This window comes from Mustela nivalis (assembly GCF_964662115.1).
Source record: "Mustela nivalis genome assembly, chromosome: 1".
Lineage (NCBI taxonomy): Eukaryota > Metazoa > Chordata > Mammalia > Carnivora > Mustelidae > Mustela > Mustela nivalis.
Genome location: NC_139020.1, coordinates 26,158,167 through 26,178,131, shown reverse-complemented (window position 1 = coordinate 26,178,131; position 19,965 = coordinate 26,158,167).

The window sequence follows — 19,965 nt, the reverse complement described above, 5'->3', positions numbered from 1 at the left end:
GGGCTCTGGTACTTGTCACTTCCGGTGTACCCCATCTCCCCGTCCTCAGCTGTATTCCGGAATTCAAGTCAAAGAGAGTGAAAAGAAGTAACATGTGAGGTCTTTATGCTTTCTGATCTGGCAGATAGTCAAAGCTGGCAGCAATTAATGGAAGGCCATGCAAATGTTACAGCTGACCCTTGTCCTCATGGGTGTTTTCGGGAACTATTTCAATCTCCTCTTTGGCCAATTTCTCTCATGATTCTCTTGGTCTCAGCAGATACATTTCTATTGTAGGGCCTTGGCTCCCACCTCAGCTACTACTTACCAGCTGAACACCCTTCCCCGGCATCTTCTCATGCCTCCAGAAGCCCTAAGACAGATCTTGGAAGACCCAAGATGATTCTATACCAGGGCTCTCTTCCAGATGGCGCACGGCCACCTCTCCAGCATCATTCCTTGCTCCAACAAACACGATCACCTCCCTTGATCCTCTGTTTAGCCTCTCTCTTAACTGACAAAAGTAGGAGTTGGATCTAAGCCATAGTTCAGTGGAGCTTCCTCGGGCACGCGTCAGAGAGCAGTCCTTCCTGTCCCCCTTGAGTCCTTATCTTCCCAGCCACAGAAAGAGGAGGACTCATAGCAAGGGGATTGCTGTCTCCGAAGGAGTTTCTTTATTAATATTCTCTCTCTAACCTACTTTCAGATCCTTGGTCTGCCTGAAGGATCCGAGACAAATGGAATGGTTTCCAATGTAACCCCTCCTATGGTGGGGCAGGTTGCTTCGTGCTCACCTTAGTATCCCAGCATGTGTTCTCTCTGCTGTGTTGTACTTCAGTCAAACTGAGGAAGAAGGAATTCTGTTATTTATAAAACATAGAGCAATAACTGGGCACTGGGACTGGCTACAGAATTTGCTGGGCCAGTACAAATGGGTATTCAGCTCCTCTTGTTCACAAGTTATTAAGAATTTTTAGAAGATGCTAGCAAAGCATGAAACTGCCCATCTGAGTGTAGGGCCCTGTGTGTCAGCCACGTTTCATGTCCATGAAGTCAACACTAGAAAACAGGTGGTAGAAATAGTCATTGCTGTTAGTCCTTTGGTTCATATCCCAAATAATCCCACTCTGTTCAGATGTGCCTAAATGGTCCTTGCAGCCTTGAGACTTTATTGATAATCCATTACCAAAGACCCCACTGCAGCATATTTGTGTGTGGTTCAGAAATGATTTCACGCTGAAACAAAAACCAGTCAATTAAGATCAGAACCGACTTCCCACAAATTAACTGGCTCCTTCTCTGATAAGGAAAGGGGGCTCATTAATATCCTTTGTAGTTTCTTTTTCCCAACTCTGTTCTGTTGAAAAAAGCAAAGATGTGTGTGAAAAGCATATAAACAACTACTACCTCTCTAGGCTCTTTGTTTTAGCTTTGAAAAAAATAATAACGGAGCAACAAGACAAAAAGAGTCCTATAATCAGAAATATCGAGGATGAAAGCACAACGTGCTATCCATCCAAGTACCTAATGCGTGCCATTATTTCCATTAAAGTATTTTGTATTGGGAGAAAATAAGACACTTCTTGGAAGAGGGCAGTTTGCCTTTCTAATTCAATGGCACAGAATCTAGCATCCCCGAGGTAAGGTTCAGCAGGAGCTCATGGAGTCAGCGTGGAAATGTAGCCACTGCAAATGTCATCCATCTCCCTGACACACGCGGGCCTCATTGTGTGGCTGCCAGACACAGTCGGCTGAGATGAGAATGTCACAGAATACAGAAAAGGAGTCTATGCCACTGGGCTTGTTACTGCTCTTATCTATGAAGAGCTCCATAAAGCAGCTCTAGGGAACAGGATTCTGAGACGAAGAAATGGAGATTTCGTCCATGGCCACCATAACCAGTGCAGGCGGTCAAGGAGTTAAGCTCACAAGGCCCTCGGAGTGCAGAGACTCTAGGTGTTAGCAGGGGTGAGGGCACCGCATCTTTCTCAGAGCCATATTTCTCTGGTGTAGACACTGAGTCAGATCAGCTGCCTCAGGAGACTGATGATCCTCCAACCTCTCCCATTCCTCGAATTCTAAACTGAAATGACCAAGAGTGCCTACTAGGAAAGACATCACTCAATTCGTCATTGAAAAGGTAATTAAAATGACAGTGGGTGTACCGAGGCCGGTGGAGAACAGAATGAGAATTAGAGTTCACGTCTGAGGCTTCCTCCCAGACTGCAAAACAAGAAAAATAGAAGTCATCTGGGACAGAAGGACCCAACGAGGGCAAAGGGCTGTGAGTACATAACTAGAGTGAAAAGGGATAGTGTATGGTCTTTTGAGGACCTCTGACGAGGAAATAGTTTAGGCCAGTCTTAAATGAGGAGCATCTGGGGCCAGGCCAATCCTGTCCCTTAGCATAGCACACTGCCATATACAGAGGGTTATATAGTTTACTGCCATGCTTTGGGATATATGACTCCGATCTGTGACCTCTAAATCTGCTTAATATTGATTCTTCTTAAAAGGATCTCCTACGAAATATGAATCCACACCTCCCTCCACCCCCCCAAACCTGTTATTTTGAAAAGGACTTCTTTCAGGAAAGAGGGCAATTAGTGCAAAATCTATCAGAAGGCGTCTCAACCTGTCCTCCAGTCTCCAGCCAGGAGCTCCCTGGAAGGAAGCCATGTAACTCTCATTATTTGTTAGGCCATGGCCTATTTTTCCAGGCTGTTGTATAAGACAAATCCATTGCCTCATTCCTCATAGCCTCTCTACAAAGGAAAAAAGCAGACAGATCTTCCCAAACTCAGACAGAATATTGTGCACAGCCAAGTGGGCTGAAAAAGCACGCTGCCAAATTGGCTAGCACAGTCCCACGGATCTGTCTCTTTCCAGAGTTTCAGCAACAACAACAAAGATGCTGACCCCCAAGAAATGAAAGAGAGAGCTCATATGCTTCTATTTGGACAGAATCAGGGCCCTAAAAATCAAGCAAGAGATACTGCAATCAAGCTTCAGTGCTCTTCAGAAGTATCACATCAAGGTCTGGTAACCAATATTTAAAAACACAACAACACCACCAACAAAAATGGAAACAGAAAAAATAGAAAGCCCTAACTGTGAGTCAGATAGGTAGATGAATACTGAAATGGCCTAAGTCATCGCCACATAAAGGACAAGGCATTTGCACACACGGATGTGTCATAGGTCAAGCTCTTCTGCTAAAGCATTATCATTTCTCACAAGCATAATATGATCATTAAGATCCAAATAAATGATTAATAACAGCTAACTTTTAAGAGTTGACCAGGTTTCAGGCACTATGATAAGCCCTTTGGTACGACTTATCTCATTCCTACCCCAACCCTAAAACATTACAGCTGACCTCAACCTTACAGCTGAGAATGCTGAAGTTCCAAGAAGTTCAGATACTTGCTCCAGCCAATAGTGGCAGAGTCGGTATTCAAGGTCAGGCTGATGCAAATGTCTTCCATTGAAAACCAGTTCCCATACACTTCAGTTGCCCGAAAATCAACTGTGACTTTGATCCTTGGTTTTAAGAGTACTTATAGTATATAGAGCAAAAAACTTCCATAACAGATGATTTTTTTTTTCTTTCAAAGAATTAAAATTCCAGAAGTGGATCTTCTATACATGAATTTAATTTGGGAGAGAAAATATCTTTGAGATTGCCAATAATTATGGAAGAAATGGAACTTAAACTCAGCCCTTCAGGTATCCCTATGTCCTCATGAGCAGTTGATAACCTCCCTACCTCCCTTCCTGTCTCTTTCTTTCCTTCCCTCCCTCCCTTTCCCCTATCCCTCTCTCTTTCTCTCTCTCCCTCCCCGCCCCCGCCTCATTTATTTGGTTGATCACAGCACTCCTATCCCCACGCTACACAATGTGAAGGCTGACTCCCATCTGCCTTCTTTTCTCATAGACCAATAGTGAGGCATTCAGACTGCAGGGATCACACCCCCAGTGGCTGTGGGGCCTCTGGTGGCAGTCAAGAGATTGGAAACTCTACAATCTCAAAACACTCTATCAAGTCATTCAGCCAGTGGCATTTCACATAATGCTACATGATTAAAGACCATGAAGGTTAAACATTCTAACCAGACACATATGTCTAGCAGTGGTCTTTTGAAAACCCCCATTCTGAGGAACCATCTGGACATTCCAGGTGATCTCCATGCCTACTGACGGGGGTCTACTCCATCATACATAATAGTTTGTGTAATCCACAGAGAGTGTATTTGATGGCCTCTTTTGTTTTAGCTTCTTTAAGAAGAGAGCCAAAGATTGGCTTCACTTTCATCAAAAGAATATTGTTACACATAGATAAGAACACCCTGGCTCTTAAAGAGTTTTAGAATTTAGAACTTGTTCCTGAGTAGTGTAAGGATTTAGATTCTAACTGAGACTCAGAAGACTAAGGACAACTCAGAGAACAGATGCTGACAGGACACAGGGCTAGTTTTAGCTGAACCCAAGGAATACCCTTTCAAAAGCAAGAACAGTTCAGGCTTTGAATAGATTCCCTGGCTCTCGGAGAGCGAGATATTCATAAAATCCAAGTCAGACAAGATCTTAATAATTGTCTCTCCAGCACAATCTTTCTACAGAGGAGGAAGAGAGGTAAAGTCTGGGGGCTTGAAGACAGGACCTCAGACTTCTGGAGAGAGAATTCTCTTCAAAACCAAACTGGATATGTTCAAACAGAAACATGCCTAAACTTGTTCAGAATGTTATTGTAATCATTTGATGTTTAGACAGCAGAGAAGGGCTCAAGGATTATTTTCAGTTCCAACAGTCTATGACATTGTAGCTCCCTACCTGGGATAAATGGTATAATGCTGGTAGGTGACGATACACTAGATAACTTTCTTAAGATTTCTCCATCATCCTAATGGTGTATACAGACAGAAGCAGCATCTGTTATTTAAAAGAAGAAGAATATGTCCAACAAAAATCATTTAAATAGAACCCTATCTATCATCTGTGTGTGTATGTATGGGGATATGTATATGCACATGTATACATATGTATGGACACAATTTTGTGTATGTATATACATACTATGTATGCATTTATATGTGCATTTACATACACACACACATATGTATATACACATAGCTTTGCTTTTTTACATAACATTGTGAATACGGAAGCAAAATACAATGTTATCCAGATCATTTTATTAAATGACCTAAATAAACATTGTGCTAAAAAATATTTCAGGAAATAATTTCTTAACATTTATTTTTAACTACATGGTATAAGATCGTCTAAAAAAGGTTTAATTGGAGCACGAACAGATTTGTTAGACTCAAAATGGCTTTTCATAAATTGTCTCTGAAATGTAATGCCTTGCAATGGGCTAGAGTATTCATTGATTTAATATTTGAGGTTTGGAAACTGAAAAACAAACTGTAGAGGCCAATGCCATTTTATCATGCTCAATTTAGATGAGTCATGAATAAAAAGGTCAGTATGCAAAAAAGGAATCACTTAAGCAGATAAATGAAACTGTCCAGCAAATGCTTTTGCTGAGATTCAATTGAATTCAGTCAAGAGTTTTGAACTTCTATTCTTTGACATTATCGGCTAAGCAGTATTTCTCATTAGCTTCTGAAAAATCATTTAAACATTTCAATAATGCTTCATTCCATTATATGTGGACAATTATATACCATATTAGCAGTCTTGAATTTGAGGTTTCCTGAACAAAATAAACAGGCCTTGTGGAAGTCCAGGGCCTGATATTAATTTTGCAATAAAAGAAAGAAAAATTTAGAATCAAAACTTTAGAATCAAATATAGAGTTTTCAGTGTTTTAGTTAAACATATATACATTATCTTCTACTATCCTTTCTTTAAAAAGTTATTTATATGTCTCTATGTTTGTCCGTATGTTTTAAATGGGCAGCACAATCTTGTCACTTTTAGAAACAAACTCATACTGACACTAGAACATTCGTGAAAACTTGTATGTTTGTTATGTTGGCTATTTTTACTTAAATTTCTCTTTATCCATTAGGCTGTATCCTATAAACTTCACCTCCCCCCCTTTTTAAAATAAGTCTGGCACAAGGGTCACCTAGATAGCTCAGTGCATTAAGCTTCTGCCTTTGGCTCAGGTCATGATCTCAGGGTCCTGGGATTGAGCCCCGCATCAGGCTCTCTGCTCAGCAGGGATCCTGCCTACCCCTCCCTACCTGCTGCTCTGCCTACTTGTGATCTCTCTTTCTGTCAAATAAATAAATAAAATATTTAATAAATAAATAAATAAATAAACCTAGCACGGTACACTCTCCAAGATGTCACTGAATATTAAATTCTATATATTTTCAAAAATTTTAATTTCCCTAGCTCTAGTCAGATAACCACACTTAAAAAAAAGAGCTACTGCTTGTATTTTGTTGAGTATTTTCGCATCTGTGTTCATCAAGGATATTGGTCTATAGCTCTCTTTTTTGGTGAGGAAGTGGTGATGCAACATGGGTGCTTAAGTGGGTACGAGAAGAATCAATGAAACAAGATGGGATTGGGAGGGAGACAAACCATAAGTGACTCTTAATCTCACAAAACAAACTGAGGGTTGGTGGGGGGAGGGGGTTTGGGAGAAGGGGGTGGGATTATGGACATTGGGGAGGGTATGTGCTTTGGTGAGTGCTGTGAAGTGTGTAAACCTGGTGATTCACAGACCTGTACCCCTGGGGATAAAAATATATGTTTATAAAAAATTAAAAATTATATTAAAAAAAAAAAAGAGCTACTGTAACCCTGGCAAGAGACACTGGGTTAAGCATAGAGAGAAAGCCCAGAGTCATAGATCTGGGTCCTGAAATGCCTGATCTCAACTGCTTTGCACCCTACTCTTGGTTCTTTCTCTGAAGCACTGGTGGTTGTCAAAATCACTAACATTTCCATTTATATTCTCACTTATCCTGCCAGTGTGGCCAAGATGATCCTTCTCTTTATTTTAACTCCCTTCCCTGCTTCATTTCACTGTGCGATTCTTAGATAACGTGTAGGCTACATCAAATTCAGAACAGAAAATCCCTATTATTGTTCTCGTTCTTCTCCCCAGCTGAAAAACAGAACCTAAATCTAGATGTATTAGATATTTCAGAACCCATTCAAAACACTCTAAAGCTTCAGAATCTGTGTAGTCACTGAATAAATATATTCTGTAGGTGACAATTATAAAAGCTATGGCAGCTCATTCTCTAGTTTTCTAATTTCAGGAAGGAAAGAGTTATCATTATTTACTGTCTGTAATGACACAGTTTGTGCTAAATAGCAGCATGTTTTATGCGTTTGACTATGCCTTTTCATTCTGTTATGGCTTTCTTTCTTTTGGTATGCTGCAGAGAGAAGTAAGGATCAAATCATTTGGAAGGTTTCTTCCCCCCCTTATGTTTGATATCAGATGACACTGATATCTATTTGAATAGAGCTGGATCCAAAGGATGTTGATAACAGAAATTTCCCCAATTGATTTCCTTGTTTTTAAAGTAAAAGGGTAATTTAAAATAAAACTAACCTTGTTTCAGTTTTTGATACTTCAGATAATTACTTTGCTATAGGATAAAACTCAAAATGGTAAATTCAATTGAAATGTCTAAGCCTAACACTACTAGACCTTTCAAAAGTGGATGGCTTACACTGATACACTGATAATGATTTAATAATATGTATTATCTCCCTCGAAGTTGGTATACTTACATAAACAATGGTTCAAAGCCATAAGCCAAATTGAAAGTGAACCAGTACAGAAAGTGCTGAATGTGTCTATTATGCATTATTTCAGCTAGGGTAATGAATATTGTATTATCTCTTAATGTCGAGGTAGTTTTGTACTATTGTGGTGTCTGTTATTCATAGAGAATCCTTAACATAATGAAATGGAGCTAAGCTTAAATGCTATTTTGCTGGTTAGGTCATTATTTTTCCTTTTTGCTTGCACTTTGGATTATATAAAATCCTGCAGAGGCAAGAAGATACTTTAAAGATACAATAGAAGCAATGCTAACTTTAAAGTGTATCTTTCCTGAGCAGGACACAAAGTGTATTCACTTGTGATTTCTAATTACAGTATAGGTGACTCAAAACTTGTTACGCATTTCATTTGTATAAAAGGCACCATAAACATTTTGTAAATGAGGAAATTTAGGGATGATAAGATTATGTAACTTGCTTAGAATACACACACATATATATATATATATCCAAATAACATATATTATTGCATATATAAAAGGGAAAGGAACTAACCATTAACAATTATCTATTATGTTCTAGGAATTAAGGCAAATAGGTAAATGTTTTATAAATAATACCTCCTCCATGTTTTTCCAAGCATTAAACCTTTAAAAAATTCCAAGCCTGTGTTACCAAATCAGTTCTACCATAAAGATGGTTTCACACTCATAGCTCACATGGTGAGCGACATTCCCTACTAACCAGACAAAAGCATGGAAGCAGCTTATACTTTGACTTCCTTCTATGACTCACCAGGGAGCCTAAAGCCTTTCAGAGGTCCCGGAGCTCGAAAGAATTCTCCTTCTGTCCGTTCCAGAGATCTAGTAGTCTCTTCCTCTTTCCATTGCCGCCCCTGGTTCTTCCTCCACTGCCTCTTTTTGTCACTGCCACACTTATCAACAGCTGCTCAAATGATGCCCACTTCAGTTCATTATTTAACTCCCTTAACATCTCCCTGCAACAACTGTGTTCATTCAGGATCTTTATCTTTGAGGAGAGCAGATAGTGGAGAGAGAGCCACCATCTTGGTGAAACTGCCCATTCATCACCCTGCTACACATGGCTGGACACTTTTCCCAACTGATTATTATGTGTGACCACTAGTGGTAATGATTTCCTGACTTGAATTTCTACGTTTTCTGGAACTAGTTTTCTCCTTCACTTTTCCCAGCATTTCTCCTTACACAGATGCAGATAAGTATATAACTGTCTTATAGGCAGATTTGATTATAATTCATAGAAGGCCACCTTTGTAGTTCAACATTACTACTTATTTTGAAATTAGTAAAATATATACACAATTCATTAGTCATTTTTTCCCTTATATTATAACTACATTTTATGTGCTTAATGTTGACCCAACTGTGGTTTGAATTTAACTATCAAATTAAAGCTTTAAAAATTTATTTCTTTTTGGCCAAAATAAAACTTTTGACATTCAACTTTGCACCATTAGAGCTCTACAATGTTTGGAAATCTACTTTAGAACAAGCATTTGTTCTGTTTTTAGCAAATATCATTAAAATATATATATACACCTTTCAGGAGACTGCTATGCAACAGACCAACGTCTTGAGCTAAATTGGTAGGTCGGTAATTCTAGAAGCAGTGTGCTTTACTTAATAACAGTTTTAAAGTCATAAGCTGATGTTTCTCTATGTCATTTACTTTCTTTTTTCTAATGAGACTTAAACATTAATTTTCATCTTCTTTTTTTTTTAAATATTTTATTTATTTGGCAGAGAGAAATTACAACTAGGCAGAGAGGCAGGCAGAAAGAGAGAAGGAAGCAGGCTCCCTGTGGAGCAGAGAGCCTGAGGTGGGTCTCGATCCCAGGACCCTGAGACCATGACCGGAGCTGAAGGCAGAGGCTTTAACCCACTGAGCCATCCCAGCACCCTATTACAACTGAGCTGAAGGCAGAGGCTTTAACCCACTGAGCCACCCAGGCGCCCCTATTTTCATCTTCTTGATCTCAGTGATTTTTCTTCCTGTCTCCCATGCTTATATTGTCACTCTAAGCCATGTATGTCAATGACAGTGTTCCCCAAAGATCTAGAAATTTTAATTTTGGGGATATAAGATTGGATTTTATTTAAGTAAGCCATGAAGAAACTTCTATGTTTCATTAGTCATCCTCCTCCCTTTCCCCTGTTTCTAATCCCCCTCTAGCTTTGGGGGAAAGTGGTATGATAATAAAGATTATAATTTGATAAGGATACATGGGTAGAATATGATATTACTGAATAATTCTTACATATTATTCCTTTTTGACCAATGGCTAAAGGAGCAATGAGTGATTTCTAGGTGAAAGAGCTGATAAATTTGCTAGCTATCATTATTTTAGTATACTGAATACTGAATGCAAAGAAACTTATTTTTATAAATCAGGTCCACTATTTCTTTTACATTTTCCTTCTCCTGTTGCTGTTCTTCTTATTAATACTCTTTTGTCACAGGGTGTTTCAGTATTGAGTTGTAATCCTTTAAAGGAGCTTGGACATTGAGACACAGATATTTAATACCTTCCGCTTTTACTAATCTTATAACTGAAGTTGAAGTGCAACAAATTTAGTTTAAGAATAATCAAGAAGAAACATGTCAGACAATTGGAAACACTCACCCCTGAAAATTATGTCGAACCATTTTTTTAATATATTCTATGAAAAGCTTACAATATTACTTGGCAGTTTCAAGTACCGATATACAAATGATCCAGGCACAACTGAGCTCTAATTTTTTCAAATTACAATGTTATAGTTACATTACATTTTGTTGGCCCTTTCATATCACTCCAAATAAATCCATATTTAACAAGGTCTCAGACTGATTTTTTTTTCAAATAACGTAAATCCAGGAAATTCAGAAAGTTGTACTTAGCTTAGTTTGATTACAAACATCTGTCATTGGCATGCACTAAGGCACTGCTTACCTGTATCTCCAATTTTGCACTCAGTGGTAGCTGTAAATTGCCCCACTAAACAATCAGATAAAACTCAATCATCTTGAAACATTTTTTCAAGTTTTGGTTTTTAAATTTTAGTATGTTAACCAACTGTATCTTTTTTTAATAACTTGGCAATTTAAGCTTAGCAAAAGTTCTGTTTGGGGAAATGTCACTTTAAGAACACTCCCATTCTGATGTTAGCTATTAAATTTTTACTAAGGTGTTGTCAGTTCCAGTTCAGTAAAATAAGTTTTTATAAAACTTAAACTCCTAGTTAAGTAATGTAAAACATGTTGTTCAGAATTTGTTTTACTCCGGTAATATAATATTCATGGTCACCTGGAGAAATGTGTTCTTTGATCCCCATTAAAAAGGTAAAGAGCGGCTTAGAGAAATTAAGTAACAGGCCCCAAGGCAATGCCAGCTGCCATGGGCTTACCCAGGATTTGATTTCAAGCCATTCTGACTCCAAGACATAAATCCAAGTTAAATGCAATTGATGTCTTTGCTTTCTTCTACTCTTCTCTATCTTTGAAAGAACTGGTCAACATGAAAGACCTCTCCTATGTACTATCATCTGTAGAGATTTTTCTCTTCTAAAATACATCAAGACCACAGATTGTTTAATGGTTTTAATTGAAATATTGTTGACATACCATGTTAAGTTAGTTTCAGGTGTATAACATAGTCAATAATTCTATACTTTACACAGTGCTCACCATGGTAGTCTGGTTATCATATCTATACAATGTTATTATGACACCGTTAACTATACTCCCTATGCTATACTTTTTATCCCCATACGTTATTTATTTTATAACTAGAAGTTGCTCCCATAGCTTCAAAGCCAAGGCTCTGCACCTAGTAGGAAAAATATTAGTTTTGCTACTTGACCAAAATGCCTTCTTAAGCAAGCAATACTAATTTTTCTTAGCAGACACAAGTGAGTTAAATGCTACCTAACCACTGTAAATGAATTTCAGCAGCACAATAATTCGAGGCCTACCTACTTTTATTCTCTATTTTTTTTTTCAAAAATTCTTTAGCAAAAACCTCAGCTAATTAGAATTAAATAGGGGGTTCTTGTTTTTCTTCCTCCTAGTGCATGAATGTGTCCCTGATTTCTGAAAGGAGGTAAAATATTACCAGAAAGCTAAGAGAAGAAAGAAGTCACCTATAGAAGATGATGTGGCTGACTCATTTAGAAGGTTACAAGAAGGTTTTGTTTTGTTTTGTTTTCATATAAATTAGATGGGTGACTATTTTTGCTATAGGTCCTATCCTGGTGCTTTTCAGATACTTTTGTTAGAAGGGAAGCGAGGATTTATAATTATGGAGTGGCTAAATCTATCTTTCATGAAAGACATTGGAGAGAAAACCTGCTAGCACTTGCTGTTGGTTGGGGATCACCACCAACCTTTCAGTTGTGGTTTCTAACTGTGGATACCTTAGCAGAATGTCAGCTATTTGGTTCCTGGAAAATGTACTATTAATTTTGATGTTTTCATTCTACCATTGACATATATATTGGAAATTTATTATTTGTAAACCACAAGAAAGAAGTGCATTTTATAACTGTCCAGATAAATAAAATTAAAACATAAACCTCATCCAAAAAGAGTGAGACTCTTTCTTAGCCAAAGAATTCTTTCAGCAGTTGGCCTTAGAAAGAACAGGATAATGTTTAACCCATAATCATGCTTTGAAAGTTGCCAACTGTCCTGGCCCTTTGATCATTCCAAAGAGAAATACTTTCTTGTCTGTTTGAAAAGAGAACCAGATACTGTGTACTTTGGTTACAGGCCTTATGCTTGGTCACTAGATTTATAAATGAAGTTCTTTAAAATGCAAAGAAATTACAAAAAGAAAAGCTGCTGGAAATTCAAGAAATAGTAGAAAATAACTGAAGAAGAGATTTTAAAAAAGAAGAGGAAGAAGAAAGAATACCTTATGGATGAGTACTGTAAGATAATTAAATTTACAATATATTTGTGAGTCAAAAAATTAGTTTGCCCTCAGTAATATTAAATGTTAGGTTCTTTTATGCCACTGAGAAAGACACTATCCACGATTATTCAGGGGATAATTTTGGTGATTATGTGAAAAAAAAAAAAAACTAAACTTATGAGGGACAATTAGGAAGGAAATTTTTATAAATACTTGTATTTGCAGAGATATTGAAGTGAGCTGTCTGTTTGGATGAACATCAGAGAATCTTAAGGGCACCAGAGCATCTTGTCAGTGGAGTACAATACACAGACTTAGATACTGCAAAGAATCTAGTTGATTTGAAATCTCACTTCCTGAATAAAACTTCAAGGAAAAAAGTCAACCTAACTAGTATTCAACCTTTAACGCTTTGGTATCCTTCGAGCAGAACTTAGTTCTTCATGGGAAAAATATTAAAACAGCAAGTGTTGGGATAACTTTTCCTCAAAGATTAAAAAAATATATAAGATGAAATTGGTTACACTTTGGAAGTTGAGACAAATAGAAATCCATTTTAGGGCTTAAAGTAGCATATAGCAGTTTATAAGTTAACCACTAGACATTTTTGTCTCTCTAGCTTTTATTTCATTTCCTCCATCTTTCTCTGATCCTCTTCTAGATGGACATTTTTATAAGGTGCTCACTCAGATGTGTATTTAAAATTCATCTATATTGAATTTGGAAATAAAGAGGAAAACCTGTAGGCAAAGCTACTGGCAAAAGATGCAGTTAACCAAGCTTGCCATTGATGAATCCCAAATAAGGGTTTAGGAGAGATTTCTCCAGAAGGGGGAAAAAAATGGGAGACCTAAATGATTATATACTTGTATTACCTTAGTGGGTTCTACTATACATCTTTAGTAAATTTAGATGAATTTTGACCTACAGTTACTATAAAATAATTAGAGGTTTCACGATAGTTCTGGGAAAAACCTGTTTTCTGTTAAGGTCTTATCAGCTACTGCTACTTAACAAAGAACTCTGAAACTTTGCAACTTAAAACAATAATCATTTTATAATATCTCACAATTTGTGAGCCAAGCATTTAGTCAATGCTCAACTGAGTGATTCTTCTGTTACCTATGGTGTTGATGAATGTCTCCAGGGAGTTCAGCGGACTTATGGGCTTGTCTGGAGGGTACAAGACAAATCCATTCACTTATCTAGTGCCATAAACTGCATGTGTGTGTCCCTTCAAAATTCACATGTTGAAATTCTAACCCTCAGTATCAGGGTATTTGGAGGTGAGGTATTTGGGAGGCAGTTAGGTTATGAGGATGAGACCCTCATGAATGAGATCAGCACTCTCATAAAAGAGACCCCAGAGAGTTCCCTTGCCCCTTCTGTCATGTGATGACACAATGAGAAAATGACCATCTATAAGCCAGGAAAAGGATCCTTGCCAGACACTGAATCTGCTTGGAACTTGATCTTGGAATTTCTAACTTCCAAAACTGTGAGAAATAAATTTCCTTTGTTTCTAAGCCACCTTCTCTATGATATTCTGTATTAGGAGCCCCAATAGTCCAAGATATCTGGTTTCTTGATTGGGGTGATTGGAATGTTGGGTTCAGCTGGAATTACACCACCTAATCATAGCCTCCCCATAACGGTGGTCTCAGGGGAGTCAGATTTCCTCCACAGTAGCTCAGAGTTTGAAAAGAGAGTGTTCTATGAGACAAAAACTAGAAGATTCCAATTTCTTAAGGTTCTCCTAAATTGGCACACCATCATTTCTGCCATATTGGATTTGTCAAAGATTCAAGGGAAGATGACACAGGTACTACTTCTTAGTGGGAAGTATCTCAAAAATTCGTGATTTTTTATTATGCCATGCCTGTGGTTACTAAAGTCAAGTAAATGCGTCTATTTAAAATCTCTATATTAGTAAAGTGAAGCTCCCTCCTCCCTCCTTTTTACCTTTCCCTCTCTCCCTTCTATCCTTCTTTTCCCCTCCTTCTCTCCCTTCCTTCTTTCCTTCCTTTATTCTAAAAAGGAAGAAGCTTTGAGAAACCATGGAGAATGACTGATGGACTGAAATGATCATGCTTTCTGTCTGAAAAGAATCTTCTTAGAGTGGGAAGAGCAGAGTTCAGAGTAGAGGGAAGGAAATGTAGATTCAAGGAGGTTGCCATAGATAGACATGGAGACAGTTTAAGAAGAAAAATCAACAAAATTTGGCGGTAGCTTAAATACGTAGAATAAATGAGGGGAATTGAAGTTGAAGTACTTGCTGTTCACCAATATCCATGATCTCTTGCTTAATAACATATCTTTTCACTGAAAAACACTTAAAGGTAACAGGCACAGTTTTAAATACTTCATAAATATCTTTCTCTGAAGTAGATGAGATCATTCACCTTTCCCAGATGAGGACTCTGATACAGAGAGAAGAAGAACTCATGAATGATCATACAGTTGGTGAGTAGGATTTGAACCCAGTCTGCCCTAAGAATCTACAATTTTAATTGTAGATTAATGCTAACCCATTCCAATTGTTGTTAGGCTCATGTCCAATCAGCTAGAGATTATGTTTCTCAGATTGCAATTCCCTTGTAGTTTGATGTGTTCTTGTGACCAAGCTCCCCGGCCAGAAGCATGTGAGCAATAGTGACAAACGCTACATGTGTTTTATTACCCTGCCTTTCTCTCTAGAGATGGTCAGCACTGGAAAAACTGCCTTGAACCCAGAAATAGAGGTAATATACCAATGACAGCAAGACTGCCCCACAACCCAGGACCACTTATTTAGAAACCATGTGAAAGAGAGATGTGTTCTTATGTTACCTAACATATGCTAAATTAGTTATTATTTGTTGCAGCAAATTAACCTGTTTCCTTCTTAATGTAAAAACTGTTGTAGTTAACTCCCCACTTTCTGGAGTGCAGACATGGAGGAATGATGAGACACTTCACTAAGGGAGGAAACAAGCAGGTCTGGAAAAGGAAAAGACCTCATTATAATCATATTCGCTATAAACATGTTAAATCTGAGAAAACTTCAAAGCATTCAAGTAGAGATGTTGAGTAGGTAGTTATATGCATGGATCCAGAGCTTTGAAAAAAGTGAGATGAAAATAAACATTGATGCCACTCTGAAACCAGCTGCACATCAGTGAAAAGAAAATACACACACACACACACACACACACACACACACACACACACACACACATAGTTCATGATAATCTCAAAGACCTCGAATAGCCAAAGGGATATTGAAAAATCTCAAGTCTTATAAAAGAGGTTTTTTCCTTCCATTTTGCTAACTTCCAAAATTTATGTTGGAAAATATACTTTTTTTTTTTTTTTTAAATGTGAACGTTGGGAATAGATGATTCGTTGAATCTTATATTTGTGAAACAACACTTGTCTATAGCCTCTGGAAAGTTAGCTTAGTAATCTTGTATCAGAAAAATTTCCTGCTTTAGGGAGGTTGAAGTTATTGGTAATTCTATTAGTTGTCTACTTCTACACAACAAATTATTCCTAAACCCAGCATCTTAAAACAACCAAACATTTACTACATTATAGCTTCTATAGGTCAGGAATCTGGACACAACTTAACTGTGTGCCTCTGGCTCCAAGGTTTCTCATGAGGCTGCTGTCAAGCTGGAGGTCAAGGTTATATCTCAGAACTCAAAGGGGACTCAAAACATTAGCTTCGAAACTCGTTCCAGGGGTTCTCAGAAAGCTTCAAGGTCTTGCAGTTTGCTGAAATGGAGGACCTCATTTCCTTACCAGGCTACCAAGCCCTCCCCACAGGACTGCTGACAGCCTGGTAGAACTGCTGGCAAAGACAGAAAGATAGAAATGGCAGATGGAAGGCACTGTCTTTTCAAAACCTAATCTTGGAAGCGTTATCCTGTTACTTTTAAAACAGTCCAACCCATGGAAGCAGAGTGGAAGGGGGTGACGAAGGGGCTGGGGAATGGAGAAAATGTGGAGATGTTGATTGAGTTAAGTTCATTACTTAAGATGAGTAATTTCTGGAAATCTCATGTATAATAATATGACTAGAATTAAATAGTGCATCACATTCTTAAAATTCGCTGAGAGGATAGATCTTCAACGCCCTCACCACATATACACACACAAAAAGTAACTATTGAGATGGTGGCTATTTTAATTAGCTTGACTGTGGTGATTATTTCACCATATGTGTGTCAACGCAGGAAGTTATACGCCTTAAACATATATAATTTTTATTTGTCAGTTGTACCTCAATAAAGATGGAGGAAAAAAAGGAATAGAAAAAAGTAAATTGATTAGCCCAAACTACTTGGGGGAAGGGAATTACAGAGGGGTGAGTACTAGGAGACAGTGATAATCGGGGCCATTTTAGACACTGTCTTACACAGTAACCAAGAGTAATCCTAATGACATTAATGTAGATTTTGGTAGGGTACTTAAATTTTCTCAGTTCGAAGTTTTTTGAACTTATATTAAATTAGCATTAAATTTAAAGATTTAAATTTATACACACACACACACACACACACATACACATAGACATTATGGAAAATAGTCTATGGAATATGGAAATAGATAAATTATGAAGCCTGAACTCTTAACAGTTTCTAATACAATATGTGTGTTATTTACACCTCAATTGGAAACCTGTATTAATTTTGGACTTCAGCTAAGTAGATATGTATACATATATTCCTCGTACGGCAAAGGTTATAAAGAAATACTGTATTCTTTCTTACATGGAAATAAAGAAAATGAAGCCTCTTTATTTAACACTGTAAATGTCCTAGAAATAATAAATATTAATAATAATATCATGTTTAAAAATTGATATTCTTAGCTTTCATCAACAAAATATTTTTATTCTTAAGAAATAGAAATGGAAATTTTTCTAAAATATGCAGAGATGAAGAATGTAAAATGCTGTTACATTTCATGTTTATTATAATCAAATTCAAGATAGGGGAGTGATGATAAACCTCTACAAAGCTTCTTAAAAAATTCATTGCAGATATATCATTTGTTAAGTATTAAGATTAATAAAAAGTGATTAAATTAAGATAATTAACACAAAATACAGTGTTCATGCTCAGTGGGGTTACTTTATATAGCGTTTTAATTGAAAATAGACATCTTCTTACCCAGCATACTAACCAAGGGCTTTTATTTCATCTTGAGAAGATTACATATCAGTATAAATATGGAGATTAGAAAAGTCTTTGTAATTACACAAATTGTGTCTCTAATGTCATGTCATTTTAAATGTTACATAAAGATAGAACAAGAAAACTAAAAAAGTTATAACAAACAATCATTGAACTGCTGGGGGAAAGTCCATATAAAGGGCATGTTGTGTTCTCTACTAAGAAAATATCAGTTTCAATTCTTTATTGATCAGATCATTTCCATAGTGTGAAACCATGTAAAATGTTGAACTAGATGAAAAGAACAGATAAATAAGTGATTATGCTAATTCTCAGATTCAGATACAATTATAAAAACATTGATTATACCATTGTTTGGTTTATTCTGCATTTCAAATTAAATTTTTATGGTGAGGTAAATGCATTTCTCATAGAACATAGGACTTATCCTTATATGTCAGTACTACTGTTGACTCAGTTTGTGGTCTATCAATGACTATATTTAAAAATATATTTAACAAAAACCAATTAAGAAATGGTTGGGTAGATACAGTGTTGACTGGTTAGGTAAATTTGTCTACTAATTGAGGAGGCAAAATTTTCTTGGATAAGGAGAGAATTTCTCATATTTTATGTAAGATGAGCATAAAAAATTCATCATTAATTTGATATGTAATATCCACTATTCAGTCATCTATTAGATTCCAACAAATATAGGCCCAGCACTTAATGCAACAGATACAGTAATAAGCACTCTCAGGAAGATAGAAATAAATAAAAAGATAAATACAAAGGTAATATTAGAAGCGATCCGTGAAGTTCACTAAAGATAATGTCATAGAACCTAACCTTATGTACTGTATAATAAAATATGAAGGCTATTTATTTCCTAAGTTGAAACACACTACTTTCTGGAGCTCAGTTAAGGAATGAATAAGGGAATCTCCCTTTGTAAGTTAGCATGAGTTCCCTTTGTCCTCCTAAAAATCATGTAAATGCCACGATGACAATAAAGACCCCTCTAACTGCATTTTCAGAAAAACTAGGAAGGGAAAGTGAAATGTATGTATTGAGGAGAAGCTACACAGAAGAAATTACAGAGAATAATATGGGAGTTATAGAATTGCTTAGTGGTAGCATATATCAGAAAGCGTCAGCAAAAGCAGATTTCCTGAGGTAAGTGGCTCATTGTAGACTGTAAAAAGTGTATCCATTCTTCACAGTAACAGGAGTGGAACAGGTCTGAGCAACATTCATGGCCAACCTGCCACCAGCCCCAAACTGCCATGGTTTGGATGAAAGAAGCAGAGGAGGGAGAACTAACAAAAGCTTCCCAGGAGAGAAATTTTGTGAAAAGTAGTCTGTAAAGATATTTGTCGGGGGTGCCTGCCTTGGGCCCAGGTCATGATCTCAGGGTCCTGGGATCGAGGCCTGCGTTGGGCTCCCTGCTCACAGAATCTTCTCCTTCTTCTCCCAGTTCTTGCTATCTCTGTCTCTCTCTCAAATAAATAAATAAATAAATAGTATCTTAAAAAAAAAAAAAAAGAAAGATATTTGTCAGCAGAAGAGAGGGAATCTGGATTATGAAATTTTAAAGAACACTCTAGAATATCTAACCCTACAGAAACTTTTTGATAATAACTTGTCTAGAAAAACTTCAACTCATTCAATGATGAGTAATACAAAAGGAACTGGAAGACCATCTATCCGAAAATAATATAGAATATGGGGGCGCCTGGGTGGTTCGGTGGATTGAGCCTCTGCCTTCAGCTCAGGTCATGATCCCAGGGTCCTGGGATCGAGCCCCTCATCAGGCTCTCTGCTCGGCAGGGAGCCTGCTTCCTCCTCTCTCTCTGTCTGCTTCTCTGCCTACTTGTGATCTCTGTCTGTCAAATAAATAAAATCTTTAAAAAAAGAAAAAAGAAAATGAAGCATAAATCATATCACAGAGTAAACACAATGCCATGGTGCCTATAAAAATGTGAATAAATATTTCTGCATGAATTGAGAAAAAAACAAAAACAAAACCCCAAAACTAATGAAATAAGAGCCTTTATAAAATTTGACTAGAAACACAAATAAAGAAATCAGGTAAAAGGTGTCAAGAAAATTTGGATATGAAAGGAACTATCTTACTTCAGAAAAGAAGTAGAAAAAGATCATTGTAAA